Here is a 17,643-nt window from a genome sequence, read left to right as displayed (position 1 = left end):
AATTCCAGGTTACAGTCTGTCACTGCAGTGAAGCCACAGCAGGCAGGGCTTGGAACCACTGATCACATGACATCCGCAGTCAAAAACAGGGAGATATGAGTATGTGCACACTTAATGCTGTTTTCTTTTCTTTCTTTCTCTTATTTTCTGAGACAGGGTTTCCCTGGGTAGCTCTGGCTGTCCTGGAACTCACTCTGTAGACCAGGCTGATGTCAAACTCACAGAGTTCTGCCTGCCTCTGCCTCCCAAGGGCTGGGATTAAAAGTGTGTGCCACCACTGGTCTGGTTCAGTTGGCTTTTCTACTTTTATATAGTTCAGGTCCCCAGGGAATGGTGCTTCCCACTTTCAGGCTAGTTCTTTCCATTTCATTGCGGCAATCAAGACAATCCCCCACAGACATGCCTACAGACCAACCTGGTCTAGATGGTCCCTCACTGAGACTCCTCCCAGGTGACTCTAGACTGTGTCCAGTCGTCAATTGAACCTGTCCATCACCCTCTCTGGACATATTTGTTGCTCCTTGTCTGTGCAGATGGACATGAAGACAGAGTGGGACACTGTAGTAAATTATGCCCCCATGGCCTGGGATCTGTGCCCTGGGCACAGGTGACATGTGGGTGTGGGGCAGAAGATGCCTAGGGTTGATGATAGGGTCCCTGAGTAGTTGTAAGGGTATGTTGTCTCAAAGATGGGGTGTGCTCTATTGGCTTAGGAAAGACCAATGGTGTGAGAGAGGCTTGGGGGAGTCAGGCCACAGATGGGCAGGGCTGGTTCAATAGCAATGTGGCTGAGTGTGGCAGTGTGCTGCCTAGTTTTATGTCAGCATAGCACAAGCTAAAGTCATCGGAGAGAAGGGAACTTCAACTAAGAAAATGACACCATAAGACTGGGCTGTAGGCAAGCCTGTAAGGCATTTTCTTAATTAGCCAATGGGGGAATGCCCAGCCTATTTTGGGTGGTACCATCCCTGGTCTGGTGATCCGGAGTTTTATAGGAAAGAAGTCTGAGAGATCCATGGAGAGCAAGACAGTAAGCAGCACTCTTCTGCAGCCTCTGCAGCAGCTCCTGCCTCCAGGTTCCTGCCCTGTTTGAGGTCCTGCCCTGCCTTCTTTCAGTGATGGACTGTCGATGTGGAAGTGTTAGCCAAATAAACCCTTTCCTCCCCAAGTTGCTTTGGTCATGGTGTTTCCTCACAGTAATGATAACCCTAAATAGGACAGAAATTGGTAGTGGGAGTGGGGCTATTTCTGTGACTGTCCTGACCATGTGTTTTGGAGAGGATTACAGAAGGACTTTGGAATATTGAGCTAGAAAAGTGATTGAGTATTGGAATCTCTGTGGGAGCTTGGAAGATAAGAATGTTGATGGAGGCCTGGCTTGTGAAGTTCCAGAGGGAAGTTTGAGAGTCCCTTAATGACTCTATCAGAGTCGTTTGCTATTTTGAGTTAAGAACCTGTGGTTCTGATTAGCTGCAGCTGAAAATCAGCAGTGATTAACAAGATAACAGAACCACTGAAGTAAAACCTTTGCTTTACTGGGATAATGGATGCTGGTCCGATGGGGCTGAAGAATCAGCTACAATTAAGAAGAGGCCAGCAGCATTGAGGTGACATATTCTGAAAAGTGTTTCCTGAGAGCACATAGAAGCTGTGTTCCAGAGGCAGCCAAGGTTGTACCTTGGGCTGGCAGCTAACATTGGTCATATGTAAGGGTCATCCAGGTGGTATTGGTTTTGAAGACATGAGAAGGGTCACAGAGAGCAGTTAAGGCTTGGCACCATGAGGAGAGCCTATTGGTGAAAGTGCAGCCATGTTGCAGCAAATGACCCAAAATTTCAGAGATGCCAGTCACATGGGATGACTGCCAAGAATAGCAGCGGCTTGTGGAGTGGAGCTGGCCTGAGCCTGGAAGATGAACCGTGTGTGCTGCAGGGAGTGGAGCTGGAGAAGTGACCCAGGCCTTTTGGAGGTGCCCAGAAGATCCTGAGTGCATCCCAAGTATTGGACATTGGGTTATTTACACTGTTGGAGTTTGGTTTTACTTTGATCTGATTGTGACTGTTCCCTGGTTCTTCCCTTTTGAAATAAGAACGTATTTAACTTATCCTTTATTTTGTAGGAGCCCACAGTTGAGAGACTTTCTATTTTAAAAAGAGACTTTGGACTTTCAAAACTGGGTTTTCACAAAAGAGACTGGATTTTTAAAGTGTTTGAATTTGTAAGACTGAGAGACTTTTTAAAAATATTTGTAAAACGTTCTTTATTGTGATGTTTATATCAATGTGTGATCTTGGGGATGAACAAGAGAGAAAAGGTTGTGGCTTTACAGTGTTAAGTTGGTAGGTTGTGCTAGATAGTTTTATGGCCCAAGCTTGACCCAAGCTAAAGTCATCTGAGGGGAGGGACCTCAATTAAGAAAAGGCCTCCATGCCGTGTATGTCGATGCACACCTTTAATCCCAGCAAGGCAAAGGCAGGCAGATCTCTGAATTCGAGGCCAGCCTGGTCTACTGATCGAGTACCAGGACTGCCAGGGCTACACAGAAACTATGTCTCCAGCCTCCCCACCCCCCAAGGAAGAAAAAACGCTTCCATAAAATTGGACTGTAGGCAAGCCTGTAGGGTATTTTCTTAATTAGTGATTGATGGGGAGGGAGAGCCTAACCCATTGTGGGTGGTACCATCCCTGAGCAAGTGGTCCTGTCAGGCTGAGCAAGCCTTGGGGAGCAAGCCAGTAAGCAGCACTCCTTCATGGCCTTTGCATGAGTTCCTGCCTCTGTGTTCCTGTCCTGACTTCCTTCAATGATGAGCTACAATATAGAAGTAGAAGCCAAATAAACCCTTTCCTTCTCCATTTGCTTTGGTCATGGTGTTTTATCACAGCAATAGAAACTCTAAGCAGTGTGGGCTTGTTCCTTGAGTCTTGGGCTCCACAGCAGCTTGGAGCTCCAGGACCTCTGTATTAAGGGTACAAGGCTTGGAGGGGCCTGGGCAGACCTACCTGGCCCTTCCTTAGGTTAGCCACCCCCACCTCCCTCACGCCCTCTTTTTTATGTTCATTGGTGTTTTACATGTGTGTCTATGTGTGGGAGTCAGATCCCCAGAAACTGGAGTTACAGACAGTTGTGAGCTGCCATGTGGGTGCTGGGAATTGAACCTGGGTCCTCTGGAAGAGCAGCCAGTGCTCTTAATCACTGAGCCATCTGTCCAGCCCCCCACCTCCTCTTAAACCATCCAGGGACCCACTGCAGTTCAGCCTTTTGACCAGGAGAGAGAGACTGGCACACACAAGGTTGGTTGGGGGTGGGGGCTATGAGGAGGTGCCAGGCGCAACTCAAGTTTACAGATAGGGTGATCAATGAAGCTCAAAGAGGCTCTGCAGTGCCTGGAAGTTACACAGCAGGTCAGCCTCATGCTGGAGACTGGAGCCAAATGGCTCTCCGAGCCCCTGGGCTGTACCCTTAGGGTACCCTTAGGGCTGTACACTTAGGGGACCCTGGTGGGGTCCTTCATTCCCAAGGGATGGTTACCTAGCAGGGTATGATGTGGAAGAGGGGCCAGGACACCTGTCTCCCACCTGTTATCCAGGCTGCTCTCCATAGGCCTCCGGTGTCTTGGAACTGCCAACAGTGTTTGGTAACCTATAGGATGGCTCAGAATCTGACCCAGGCCTGTGTGGCATCCCTACTGTTTTCCAAGGGCCTGGTGCCTGCTGCCCCACGGGGCACAACGGCAGAGGGGACCAGGAAGTCATCCTTAGAGCACAGGGGCTGAATGCCCCTTTAGTCAAGAGGCAGAGCATGAAGTGCCCATGGAACATTGGGGTGGCCTTTGGGGACAGATGGAGCTGTCTTTATTTGCCATCCCCAGCTTAGAATCAAATCAATTGCAGCCTTTACCTGCCACAGGCGACTGGGATAGCTCACAAGGATGAGAGAGGTCCTACATAAGCCCCATGGGAGTCAGCTCTGAAGGCACCAAGGCGGCATAGCTGGATGCTCTTTGTTGCCTTTGTATACAGTTAGTGCTTAATATATGTGCAATTTCTATTCCCAGAGTTAATCCTGAGCAATAATCTTCCTGTGTGAATATGGAGTTGTGTATGGGAGTTCTTAGGGGAGGGCATGTGTCCGCTACACTCATGTCACATCTGTCTTCAACCCTGAGGATCAGAGGACACTGAAAGATGTTCTGGGCTTTGGGGAGCAGGTGGGACTAGGGCCTGGCTCTGGGCTCCAGCGGCTGTAGTAGGGAGAAGTGGGGGTGGTGAGGCTGAGGGTAGGGAGTAAGACCCTGTACTGGATTGTTTAGTTAGTCATCTTAACATAAGCTAGAGTCATCAGAGAGAGAGGAGCCTCAGTTGAGAAAGTGCCTCCATGAGATCCAGCTACAAGGCATTTTCTCAATTAGTGATCAATGGGGGAGGGCCCAGCCCACTGTGGGTGGTGCCACCCTTGGGCTGATGGTCCTGGGTTCTATAAGAAAGCAGATTAAGCAAACCATTGGGAGCATGCTAGTAAAGAGTAGCACCCCTCCATGGCCTCTGCATCAGCTCCTGCCTCCAGGATCCTGCCCTGTTTGCGTTTGCTGTCCTGTGATGAACAGCAATGTCGAAGTGTAAGTCAAATAAACCCTTTCCTCCCCAACTTGCTTTTTTGTGATGGTGTTTTGTTGCAAAAATAGAAACCCTATCTAAGACACACACTATGTCTGGGCACATGGGCATGACCTTGTCTTCACAGGGCTTCACCTCCCTGAAGTACCTCCCACCTCCTCCCCTTCTGCCAGGCTCCTGCACTTGGGGCTTTTGTGAATGCTTTCTGAATCACAACTGGCTCCCTATTTCCAGGTCTCTAGGTAACTCTGCCTTTTTGTTCTCACAGAGGGTCCCCAGTGCCAGATTCAGACGTTGCTCTGTTTCCTGATGTCTAAGGTGGATGACCTTGAGGTCAGGGAGGTTCATTTCTCTCCCACTGTGGACTCCATGTGCCAGTAGAGTGCCTCACACACAGTGGGGGCTCCTCTGGTATTTCTGAATGAATGAATGAATGAATGAATGAATGAATGAATGAGTAAATGGATGGATGGATGGATGGATGAAGAGGAAGACCTATGTCCTGACCCATCAACTGCTTTTCGAGCCTCTGAGGACATCAATGCAGCCAGCACCCACTGGACAGAGGCAGACCCTGGCTGAGATCAGCCCTGCACCTTCTTTCTGTGGGGCCCTGGAGTTTGGCCCTAGAGCCAAACTGGGGAGGATGAAGGGTAAAAAAGAAAGTGACTGAAGAGTCCTCTGAGGACTCCCTGAGAGCATCTCAGAGCTGGGGAGGGTACCTGGAGCCCAGTGCTGGAGGGTGCTGTGGGCTTGCTTGACTGTGTCCCTTTCTCCAGTGACTCAGTCCTGCCTGCACAGATGCTCAGCCACAGCTGGGTGTGGATACCCCAGTGTGGGAGGCCCGTCTGAGATGCACAGGGTCACTGGGGTGTATTTAGGAGTTCAGAGCCCTGAGACGTTTTGTGTGCAGTGGATGTCACTCCCATCTTCCTGGAGATGCCACCCTTCCAGGACTGGGGAAGCTAAGGGATGGGAGTCCAGCCATGATACTTTCCAACCACGTCCTTCTGTACACTGCATCCTGCAGTTGCTCCTCCAGCAGTGTCTGCTTTGGCTCCCACCTGCCCCACACATTTCGAGCCCAGCTCATCTGGCCTGCCCTGGGATGTTCCTCTCCTGCCACCCACACCATATCTCACTAGAGAGATCTCTGATTAGGTGCCTGTGGCATGTGCCAGGAGCCTGTTGCTGGTCTACTGAGGTGTCCTCTCCTTGGTCTGGGCTGTGGAAGCACAGCCCCCTCTCCGTTCCCAGGTTGGAGTTCGGGGGTTCTGCGCTAACTAATCTCCCAGGTGATTGGAGCTGCTGATGGAGATGGATAGCCCGAGTGTGGCCCATTAAACTTCCAATAAAGAAAATCCCCATACCTTCGTCTGAGGCCGCTGGCACTTTCTAAAACACACCGGATGTAATCCAATTGAAGGCGCAGCCTGGAGGACACCTTTATCTTATCTCAAATTGAAATTACATCATATTCTCTTCTTAAATTAAAAAGCAAGAATCTTTGTGTTCGCTTTCACATGGTCGTGTAAAACTTAATCAATGGTTTTCAAACATTAGATCCCCAATATGGACCATTCCTAGCCTTGTTATTTATGGGGAAGAAAGTCCCAGAACAGAGCGGTGGGTTTGTAGATGGTGGTGTCAAATGCTGGGCTGGTGCCAGGTGAGATGGATGTGTCTGTGTCACTACAGGTCAGGTAGCTGAGGTCAGGGGCTGAAGGACAGTGGGACCACTTTGGGATTGGTGCATTGATGTTTTAAGAATTTCCCTTCGAGTAGGAGCTTGTGGTATAGGCTTTTCATCCCAGTTACTAGGGCGACTGAAGAAACACCACCAAGAGTTTGAAGCAGTGGTTCTCAACATGTGGGTCACAATCCCATTGGAGGGCAAATAATCCTTCCACAAGGGTCCCCTAAGACCATCAGAAAACACAGATATTTACATTATGATTCAACAGTAGCAAATAGCAATTATGAAGTAGCACCAAAAGCAACTTAATGGTTGTGGGGGGGGGTCATCACACCATGAGGAACTGTATTAAAGGGTCACAGAATTAGGAAGGTTGAGAACCACTGGTTTAAAGCCTACTTGGGCAAGTAAGTGAAATCTTGTCTCAGAATACAAAGAAGGGCTAGGAAGATGGCTCAGTGAGTAAAGGTGCTTGCTAGCAAGCCAGAAGACCTGAGTTCAAATCCCCAGATCCACACAACTGAAGGAGAGAACCAGTTCCTACAGGTTGGTTTCTTCTGACTTCCACACATGTGCCATAGTTCGTGGACACACACAAACTCTCTCACAAGCAATTACATAAATGTAATTAAATATAATACAAAAAATGTAGAAGAAAAACAAGTTGGGGTGTGTGTAGCTCAGTGGTAGAGCACCTACCTAGAATTCCCCAGTGAGGGGCTGGGAACCTGGCTCAGTTATAGAGCACTTACCTAGAATCCCCCAGTGAGGGGTTGGGGGTGTGGCTTGATGGTAGAGCACTTGTCCATCATAGGCAATGCCCTGTATTCCAACTATAGCATCACAAAGTAAAGATTTCTTTAGTTTTTAGTTTCCCCAAATCCCAGTTCTGGAAGCTGAGGGCACTTGGCTGTCTTTTGACATGTGACAGATGACAAGGGCCATGCAGGTTAACCACTGCTGATGGGGAAACAGAATCCTCAATGCCCAGAAGCATGCTACAATGGCCACTGGCCACAGGTGGCTGTTGAGACCTGAATCATGGCCAGAGGAATAAAGGTGTGCCAGGAGGTTTAAATATGAGGAACTGCCTTCTTTTCTGTGATGCTGGGGATTGTACCCAAAGCCTCTGGTACATTGGGCAGCTGTTCTAATACTGAGTGACATCCCATAACCCCTCACTGGGATAGTCCAGGCAGGTGCTCTACCACTGAGCCACACCGACAGCCCTATTTGTGGAATTTTTGAAAACACTCAATAGAAAGCATGCAGCATCTGAGCATAGTGGTGCACACCTTCAATCCCAGCACTAGGAAGCAGAGGCAGGTAGATTGCTATGAGTTTGAGGACAGCCTGGTCTACAAAGTGAATTCCAGGACAGCCAGGACTACACAGGGAGATCCTGTCTCAAAAAATCAAAAAGAAAGAGAAAAACAGCATTTCACTAGCACTCACTTTAAATCATAATTATTCAAATGGCAATATTTTAAGTGTCTAGGCATGTGTGTTAAGTCAGAGGACAATTTGGGAAGTCAGTTCTCCCCTTCCACCCTGTTGGTCCCAAGGGTCACACTCATATCTGCAGACTTGGTGGCAAGTACCTTTACTAGCCAGGCCCTCTTGCCAACCACTTCACTGTTTTTTGTTTTGTTTTGTTTTTCTTTAAAGTGACTTTCCAAGAATGTCAGATCCCGCAATGGCCATTCCCTTGTGGCTGGTGTTGTATATCTATAAGATATGTGGATCCAGAGTCACTGGAGATCTTTTGGGGGGTGGTGTCTGCCTGGTGTCCCCTCACACACCCTCAGGGTATAGGCTCAATCCCCTACTTGGTGCATTTGCTTGCTGAACATCCCCGTGGGCCCATCCTGTGTCCTATGACCTGGGCTGGGCTTCTGGTGTCTCCTGACTCTCACTTGTGTTAAGGGGGTTACATGGAACTTCACAGCTGGAGGGACACAAGTTCCCTCCAGGCCATTGTGTCACCTGGAAGCTTGTCACAGAAGGAGTGTGTCCTGTATCTGCCAGTCTCTTTGATGTCAGTGAAAGTCTTGCCTTCCTCCCTTTCTCTTCCTTCTGTCATCCATCGGCTGCCATCCAGCAGGTCTTCTTATTTTGTGTTTTTGTTTCTAAGGTAGGGCTTCACTATGGAACAAAGGCTGACCCCAAAGCCGTGATTCTCCTACTTCAGTCTCCCGGGTGCTAGGATAACAGGTCTGCACCATACTCAACTCCGAAGGGTTTATCTATAACTGCTGGCTACTACAAGTCTAACAATCCAGTCATCAAGGATGGATGAGTACAGAGGGAATTGCATGCAGTCTGGGGACTCTGGGCTCCATGAGGAAATCTTGGGGGCTGTGGAGCCCTGAGGAAGAAGGAGTATGCTGTTGAGCAAAGGTCCCAGGATACAGAGGCCAGCTTGTCAATACTGATGGGGTAGGGGTCATGGGAGCAGCTGTAGGAGGGTCCCAGCCCAGTCCAGACGGTGCCTGAGTTATCATCCCATCTCACACTGGTCCTGGTTGTGTCAAATGACCCAGTACCCACCTATGTAGCTTGTTCTCTTCTCATCGACTAGAATTTAGTCACAGGGGACTGCATTACTCTACTTGGTGAGGGTGGTCCCCTTGTGGCCCTCATTGCTGGCTGGGGTTAGCTTGGTTCTGAAAGAAGACTGGGTATAAACATGGGGGACAGACGTGTGCCCTGTGGCTGAAGAAATGAAAGTATTCATTGGGAGTTTAAAATAGCAAAAAAAAAAATGTTTTTCAGAATGGAGAGTTCTAGGAGCCAGAAGTCTGAGGTGTAGGAATCAGGGTGAGGTTCTGTGAGAAGGCGCAGCGGGAGATTCTACTTCTGCCAGTGTGGGGTGGCTGTCAGAAGTCTTGGCTGTCGACTTCTCTTCCCAGTTTTTTTTTCTACTTGTCCCACTGGGCATCCTTTGCTACACCAGTGTATCCAAGTTTCCCTCTCATGTGGATGCCAGCCATGGGGCTGGGGTCCACGACAGCCAGGACAGCCTCTGCCAGCCAGCTGCTGTTAGGGGTGCCATGTGAAGTGTCCCCCTGAGGGTCCTGGTTGAGAGCTTGATCCCCAGCAAGTGACACTATTTTGAAGGCCATGGAGCCTTTAGGAGTTGGAGCCTGGCTACATGAAGTAGATCATAGATCACTGGGCACAGGCCTTGGAAAGTTATACCCACCTCTCTCTGCTTCCTGATCCAATAGGATCTGAACAGTCTCCACCCTCATTCCCTCCACCGTGATAGATAGGAACCCTCTGAAACTATGAGCTCAATTCATCCTTCCCCCCTAATGTTATTTCTATTTGGTGCTTTGGTCATGAGGATACAGCAGCAGGAAGTTACTAATACCTTACATAATTACACACACAAACAATTATTTCCAAGGAAGAGCTTTGGGGTACAGCAGCAACCCCTGTCTAAACCTATGCTGGGTTTCACCACGGCTGGAGAAGCTGTAGAAAATATTCTCATGCTGGTCTGCATTGGCTGCCTCCTGTGGCTTTAGGGAAGGGAGGGAGAGAGAGAGGGAGGGAGAGAAAGAGAGAGAGAGAGAGAGAGAGAGAGAGAGAGAGAGAGAGAGAGAGAGAGAACTGGTTAATGGCAGTCACTTTGAGCACTCTGGCATTTGAGAACACTGTCTGAAAAAACACCTATGCTGAAAAAACACCTATGCTGGCCAAAGGCTGGGTGAATTGGTGTGAAAGTTGATGCCAATGGAGGTCAGAACTCAAACGCTTAAAAGGAAGAAACCTGGAGGTTCTAGTTCCTTCCTTCCTTCCTTCCTTCCTTCCTTCCTTCCTTCCTTCCTTCCTTCCTTCCTTCCTTTCTTTCTTTCTTTCTTTCTTTCTTTCTTTCTTTCTCAAGACAGGGTTTCTCTGTGTAGCTTTGTAGATCAGACTGGCCTCGAACTCACAGAGAGCCACCTCCCTCTGCCTCCTGAGTGCTGAGATTAAAGGCGTGCACCAGGTTCTAGTTCTTTCTAAAAAACCGGTTATCTTAGCTGGTGGTCACCGGGGATGCAGAATGCTTTGGTGGGATTCTCAAGGAGCCCCAGCAGCCAGATTGGTACCATGAGGGATGAGAGGACCGCTAAGAGGAGGGGGGGGCAACAACAGGGACTGCTCTTACTGGATATCCTGCTCATGTCCCTGAGCCATGAATGAGGTAATCTGGAACTTTCTGCCATACGGACTTCTGGTTTGGAGGGGAAATGAGTCCAGAATTCTTTGAGGTACTTGGCAGGAGAATTCTAATGGCCTGCTTAAGCTCCTGCTGGATCCATCTACCCTGTGTCACCTCTGCCCTCAGACTGTGAGCTCCCCAGAGATGGCCACTTGCGACTGTCTCTGGGTTCCCCTCTACACAGTCCAGGAGTCATCCAGGCCCAAAAGCCCCTGAGACAGGGAGGCTGCAGTTTGGGAACACATTGACTATCAGCATGCTTTTCGGGACAGAGTGGCTAGCCTCAGCCTGTCTCTCCTACAATCCTCTCTCATTCTTCTGGTCCATTCTGGCCTCTGGAAGGATTAGGAGGGCTCAGGAAGTTCTACCTCTTATCTGACCAGTAAAGAAGACTGAGGTGTTGCTGCTAGGAGCCATTCCATCCCTTTTAGACTTGAATGCTGGCCTCTGGTGGAGGGTGAGTGGAGGTGTAGGGGTGTAAGTGTGTAGGTGTTCCTTGCCTCTCAGCTATCTCTGATAACCTTTATGTATCTGCCTGCCCCCACCCCAGTGGGTGAGCTGTCAGGCAGGGACCCTATATTCTGAGGAGGAGGGGACAGTTCCAGCTTTGCCCTGAGGCCTAGACAGACTTGGCAAGGCTCCAGGTAACAGCCAGGTAGCTGGCTATGCGCTCCCTCCCCTGGAAGTCTGTGTGTGTGTGTGGGGAGGGGGTCCCAGGGGAGGCCCCCGCATCACATGACCCTGTCAGCTGATGGAATAGGATGACTCAGCCGGCAGCTGTCGGCCCCCTAGAAATAATGACAGAAACAATTAGCAACTCAAGCAGTAGCCTTTCCTTAATTATCTCCTCCGAGTTTAATTAACTAGCTAAATTATCAGCAGTAATGTAGGCATTAATTATGTCAAATTACAGCGTAAAACTCACAAAGTGTGGAAAACGTCAACTCAGCTAGCCTCACCTGCCAAGCACAGTGGCGGGTGCCCCATACCTGTGCGCTGTGACTGGGGGCTGCTGAGCAGGGGCCCTGCCAGTGTCCTGGGGGCCCCAGTAAGGGGCTCAAGCACTGGGAACAGGGCAGCCAGGTCCCTGAGAGCTCATGGGGCTGAGTCTTGGCTTGGGCAAGAGGGAGGGAGAATACCCTGCTCCTTGGCCAGATGGCCAGGATATTGAATTATTAAATTATGAATATTAACACAAATCAGACACAAAAGAGGTAATAATTTTGGTGCCTTAAAGAAATAATTAACATAATTTTGATAAATTACATGATAAAGGAATCTCAGAATGGAAGGAGATTTATCTTAATTAATATCTTGGACTGGCTTTGGAAGGTAAATGGCTCCTGTGGGGACAGGGCAGGTGAGGCCAGGTGGCGATCTGGCCCAGACTGGGACAAATGTTTCCTGCTGTTGTAGAGTTGCTGGAGGAAAGAGATGGGACTTCAGTTGGGCAGTGTTCACAGGAACTTCTCTGCTCAGTGCCTTATTTGCCCTTCTTTGAAGTCTGGGTGGCTTTCCCAATGCCTTTAGCTCTGACCCTCTTGTCTATTTAAGATTATAAGATTATAGACTGCTCTGGCTTCTAGTAGAATTAGTAAGTTCTACCTCTCATCTAACCACTACAGAAGGTGCAAGCGCCACTGCCAGGGTCGGTCTGCCTTTGGTCAGCCCCTCTCTGAATGTTCTGGTTCCACCCTGGAATATCCAGTTGGGGCAGCAGAATATCCCCAATAAATAGTTTCAGTACTTCATCCCTGAAGGACCTAAGCTGGGGCTTCCCCACTCTGGGACTCAGTTTCCCTCAAGTGCAGTGAGCTTGGGTTTCTTGGACTTTGAAGATTGTTGGCTGCCCCTTCCCCCACCTCTTCGTAGGGGCCAGCAAGTCCTATGGGGACATTCTCAATCATAGGCACCTCCACAATTGGTGGGCCAGACTCCTGCAGTGTGGTTCTCAGGGTTTCTCCAGTCTTGGCTAATGCTCCCTGTCTTAGTTAGTGTTACTTTGCTGTAAAAAGGCACCATGGCTATGGCAACTTTTATAAAGGAAAACATTTAATTGGGGACTGGCTTACAGATCTGAGGTTTAGTCCATTATCATCACGGTGGGAAGCATGGAGGCAGACATGGAGCTACAGAGGTAGCTGAGAATTTTACATCCAGATCGGCAGGCAACAGGAAGAGAGAGTGACACTGGGCTTGGCTTGAGCATCTGGAACCTCAAAGCCCACCCCCAGTGACACACTTCCTCCAAGAAGGCCACACCTCTTAATAGTGCCATTCCCTGGTGACCAAACATTAAAAGATATGAATCTATGGGGGCCATTTCTATTTCAATCCACCACACCCCCTATTCCAGAAGCCTGCCTTCCCATGACCTGGGACCATGAGTATCTAACTGGGGAACTTGCTACCTGGAGGCCCACGTTGAGTCAGGGCATATGAAGCCACAAGGGCCCAGAGGCTCTCCCTCCTCTCCCTCCTTTGATCCAGCAGCACAGATTTCAATAGACCAGCAGCCTCCTGCCCCTGGGCCTTTGCACTGGCTGGTTGTGTTGCCTGGTGCTGTCATTCAACTTCCCTGCCACCTTGGCTGTCAGTTTTCCAGTGGCCTTGCTCGGCTCTACTCTGGAGTCCTGTCCCCTCTCCTCTTGTTTGCCTCCCCTCAGTCACCTTGACATCTGGCTATTGGTTGTCATCAGCCTTCCCCAGAACACGAATCCCAGGAACACAGCGGGTCCTTCCCTTCTATCTGTTGCTGTGCTTTGGTGCCTGGTACTTAGTAGATCTCAGCAAACTCCTGGAACATGATGGATGTTTTCCATGTTCCCAGACTGGTAGATCTGCCACAGTGCCTCATCCCTAGGCTCAGCAAGCCATGTCTCAACAGGCACACATGTGTATGCCCTGCCATCATACACCACCTGGCAAAGGGCGTGTCACCTATGTGTGTTACAATGTGTTTTCTGTGGTAGACACAGGACATCCATGGGGCATGTCGCACATTTGCCACACCACAAATACCTTGTATCACAAGCAACGGAAGCCTGGGAGGAGCCTGTAACTCTCCACTCCTGGTGTATGCACACCTATGAGTATGTATGTGTGCACACATGTTACATGTTCTTGTATGTGGGCTTTATGGGTGAGAATGTGTGTGTGTGTGTGTGTGTGTGTGTGTGTGTGTGTGTGTGTGTGTGTGTGTGCCCATGCACACGAGCTCGCACAGACTCACGTGTACTATCAACAGATACTGAGAGCTATCCTTGAGGCCCTGGGAAAGGCCTATCCTTCTTGTTAGGACTCAAGTTCCCTGCCTCAGGATCACTGTCTGTTCTGGACTGTCAAGCATGCGTGGCAATGTCCCTGGGATAAGATGTCAGCACCATGAGAGGAGGGAGTAGACACTTGGGCTATGTGGGGCCTCCAGGGTTATACAGAGCACTATGTGGAGGGATGGGGGCTTCTGTGGCTAGCATGTGGCCTGGTGGAGTTGACAGGGTAGCAGGGCCTATCCCTGCTTGCAAGCAGTCGATGAGTTCTAGGATGTAGGGCAGAGCATGGACACCCAGTCAGGTTGACCCATAACCTGATCCCTATGTTGGCTAGAGAAAGCTCTGATCCCAGCATGCCCACCTGGCCCAGCACAGCCTGCATTTAGTTCCTCCTGGGGATGGGAAGCTCACCACCTGCCAGGGCTTCTCCAGGTAAGTGCTACAATGGGGTCAGACAGACAGTGATGGGATTAGGGTGCAAACAACTGTGAGAATTTATTCCCCTTAGGCTGGGTGCACCGGCAGATGTAGGGGGTTATGGGAAAGGGTGGGGGAGTAAGTGGCACATGGGGAGGGGACTTCAGTCTAGACCCTGCTCTGTACTGGGCTGAACCTCAGATCCCAGCAGAGGCCCCTGGGCCCTGGCCCAGGGTGGGGACAGCATTCAGAATGCAGGAGTGACTTTCAGGTCTGTGTTCTCACCTAACTCCATGTTGGGGAGCCACACCAGGAGAAGAAACAGATACAGTGCCCAGCCGCCTCTGCCTGCAGCCAGGTCTGCTCCTTTCTCCTAGCCAGCTCTGCCAACCCAGACCAGAAATGGAGGTCCCCTTGTCCTCTTCACATCTATCATACACCCCAACAACTGCAGACTACAACCTGTGAGGTCTAAGATGGGCTACGTGCACCTCACATCAGCTCCTTGAATCACCTCCCACCTCAGCAGCCCCCCCACCCCCCCGTGCTAAAATGCTGGCATGTGCCCATCACTCCTGCCTATTCTCCCATCTCCTGCTTCTCCACAGTCACCACTCTGGGTGATCAGGTTCATTTCAGAGCCCCGGTGAGGCCACAGGGTGGCTTTTTCTCTCAGGTCCCCTCCATCCAGATCCTTAGTCTAACCATGACCAAATCCTTAGACCAGTGGTTCTCAACTTTCCTCATGCTGTGACCCTTTAACACAGTTCATCATGTGGTGGTGACCCTCAACCATAAAATTATTTTCATTATGACTTCATAACTGTAATTTTGCTACTGTTATGAGTTGTAATGTAAATATCTGATATGCAGGATATTTGATATGTGACCCCGTGAAAGGGTTGCACAGCCCCCAGGTTGAGAACCACTACTTTAGAAGAACCAAGTCAGGTCGTTTTACAAAACACTGGGCCTGGATTCTGCAAGACTACCCAAAGTGGAGTGCTTGCTGTACAAGCACGAGGACACATGTGAAAAGCAGAGTGTGGTGATGTATATCCATAATCCCAGCTTTGCGGGGCAGATACAGGAAGATGCCCAGATGGCCAAGACTACTGGTGATATTCAGGCCCATGAGAGTCCGTGTCTTAAAACACAGGGTGGACAGCACCTAGAACTGACCTCTGGCCTACATACCCATACACTCACTTGGGCATGCATGCACAATGAGAACTGTGCACTCTCGTGTCAGTCCCCCTTCCAAAGACTGCCAAGGTGACTTATGACAAGGAAAGCCAGAGGCGGGCTGTGGCTCAATTGGTAGGGAGCTTGCCTCTTGCCAAGGCTTGAGTTCCAGCCATCATGCCACAGAGAGTATAGTGGCACCCACCCGTGAGCCCAGCACTAAGCAGGTGGAGGCAGGAGGAACAGGATTTCAAGGCTAGCCTGTGCTACATAGCAAGAACCTGTTTCAACATCAATCAAAGTGTGGGAAGCTCTCACTTTTCATCTTGTCGCTGCACAAGCATCCCACCTCACTTCTCTGGGTTTGGAAGTTTCAGCTTGTTCAGAAGCAAGCAGGACAGAGCCCTGTGTTTCACTTATGCCTGACACCTTTCAGCCTCTGTTCTTGTTCTTCGTGTTTGGTTCACAATCCATTCTGCTCTGACACCATGAGGAGCCTGGCCAATCTGTAAAGCTGCTTCCTGTGGTGTCCGCCCCCCGCCCCACCCCGCCCCCCGTGACATCACCAGAAACAGGCCAATCCTGGAGACTGGTCTCTATAACTCCATTCCCTGTGCCATCACCGGGGCCATGAAGTCATCAGGCCCCCTGCTGGAACATCTAAGGAGGTCCCTGTTCCATTAAAAAATTAAAAGTTCTACACAGCTGGGCGTTGGTGCCACACGCCTTTAATCCCAGCACTGGGGAGGCAGAGGCAGGCGGATCTCTATGAGTTCGAGGCCAGCCTGGTCTCCAGAGTGAGTGCCAGGATAGGCTCCAAAGCTACACAGAGAAACCCTGTCTCGAAAAAAAAAAAAAAAAGTTCTACACAGCCTGAGTGTGATGCTGCACCATCCACAGTGCGCAGTCTCTGGCCCCGCAGAGTCCAGAGAGATTGAAGTGAACTGGGTGGGACACTTGGCTCCCTAAGGTGCTGAAGGACAGTGTTGGAGAACTGCCAAGGGGTCAGCAAGAGATGGGGGTTGTCCCTGGATGGACTTTGGGAGAGAGAGGGCCCCAACAGCCTTCTCTGTGAGGTACCTGCTTGTAGATCTGCAGTCCAAGGTCTGTATGGATGCAGACCATTGACCTGGTCCAGGCAGGTGCCTCCCTGATGGCAGAGTCTTGGGACCCTCCAGAAGCTCAACAACAGTCTCTTCTTACCTCTGCCTCAGTTTCCTCATCTACATGATGGGGCTCAGTATGAACAAGAGGAACCCACTTTCACTAACAAACAATGACCATGAATGCAGCCACACAACATCCATCAAGTTTATATTTCATTATCCTCTTATCCAGATGTCAACCATCCATTCATGAACCCATCCATCTATCCATCTATCCATCCATTTGCTCCTCTTTCCACCCACCTACCTATCCAACTACCCATCCATCTATCCATTTATCCATCCATGCATCCATCCATTTACCCAGCCATCCATCTTCCCACCATCTACCCATTATCCATCCATGCATCTATCATCTATTATCGATCCATCCACCTATCCAACCATCATTTATCCATCATCTATCCATTATCCATTCGTCCACCCTTCCTTCCATCTGTCATTCATTTATCCACCTACTTGTTCATCTTCCCACTACTCATCCACTCACCCACTCATCTACCTACACATCTACACACCAGTCTATCCATCAATATTCCTCCATCCACCTAAGCATCCACTGGTCCTCCATTCCCCATCCCTCTTCCCTCCCCATCTCCCTATCCCCTCATCATCAGCTGTGTATAAATCACCTGGCATCTGAACACACAAGTGCAGGTGTGCAACTGAGCTCAGTCAGCAAACACACCTGCACCCAGCAGGCGAGGTGAGCAAGAGTGAGCCCTCACATCTCAGTGTGTGTATGGACAGTGTCAGGCAAGTCACACCCTGAAGGGACAGAGCTGGGGAAGAGCAGGCCCCATACCCTGATCCTGCTGTGACCTGTGCCTAGCACACTCCTGTGGTATTGGGGTGTGGTTGGTGTTGATGCATTCTGGTCCATCTACCATGATGTGTGCAGCTGCTGTGATCTTTGGGGTGCACAGGGCTCTACCATATTTTTTCGGCTTCAGCTGCTGACCTACAAACACACTGAGGGGGCCAGTTGAACTGCTCGCCTCAGGGGTAGTACAGCCAAGTGTTAAGCCTCTGCGGGGTGTGTGCTCTTTCTCCCACTCTCCCCACCTAGTGTGTGGCCAAGTC

The sequence above is a fragment of the Cricetulus griseus genome, chromosome 4 (genome assembly GCF_003668045.3).
Source record: "Cricetulus griseus strain 17A/GY chromosome 4, alternate assembly CriGri-PICRH-1.0, whole genome shotgun sequence".
NCBI classification, from domain to species: Eukaryota; Metazoa; Chordata; class Mammalia; order Rodentia; family Cricetidae; genus Cricetulus; species Cricetulus griseus.
The sequence above is the reverse complement of the archived record's forward strand: the minus strand, read 5'-3'. Positions refer to the sequence as shown.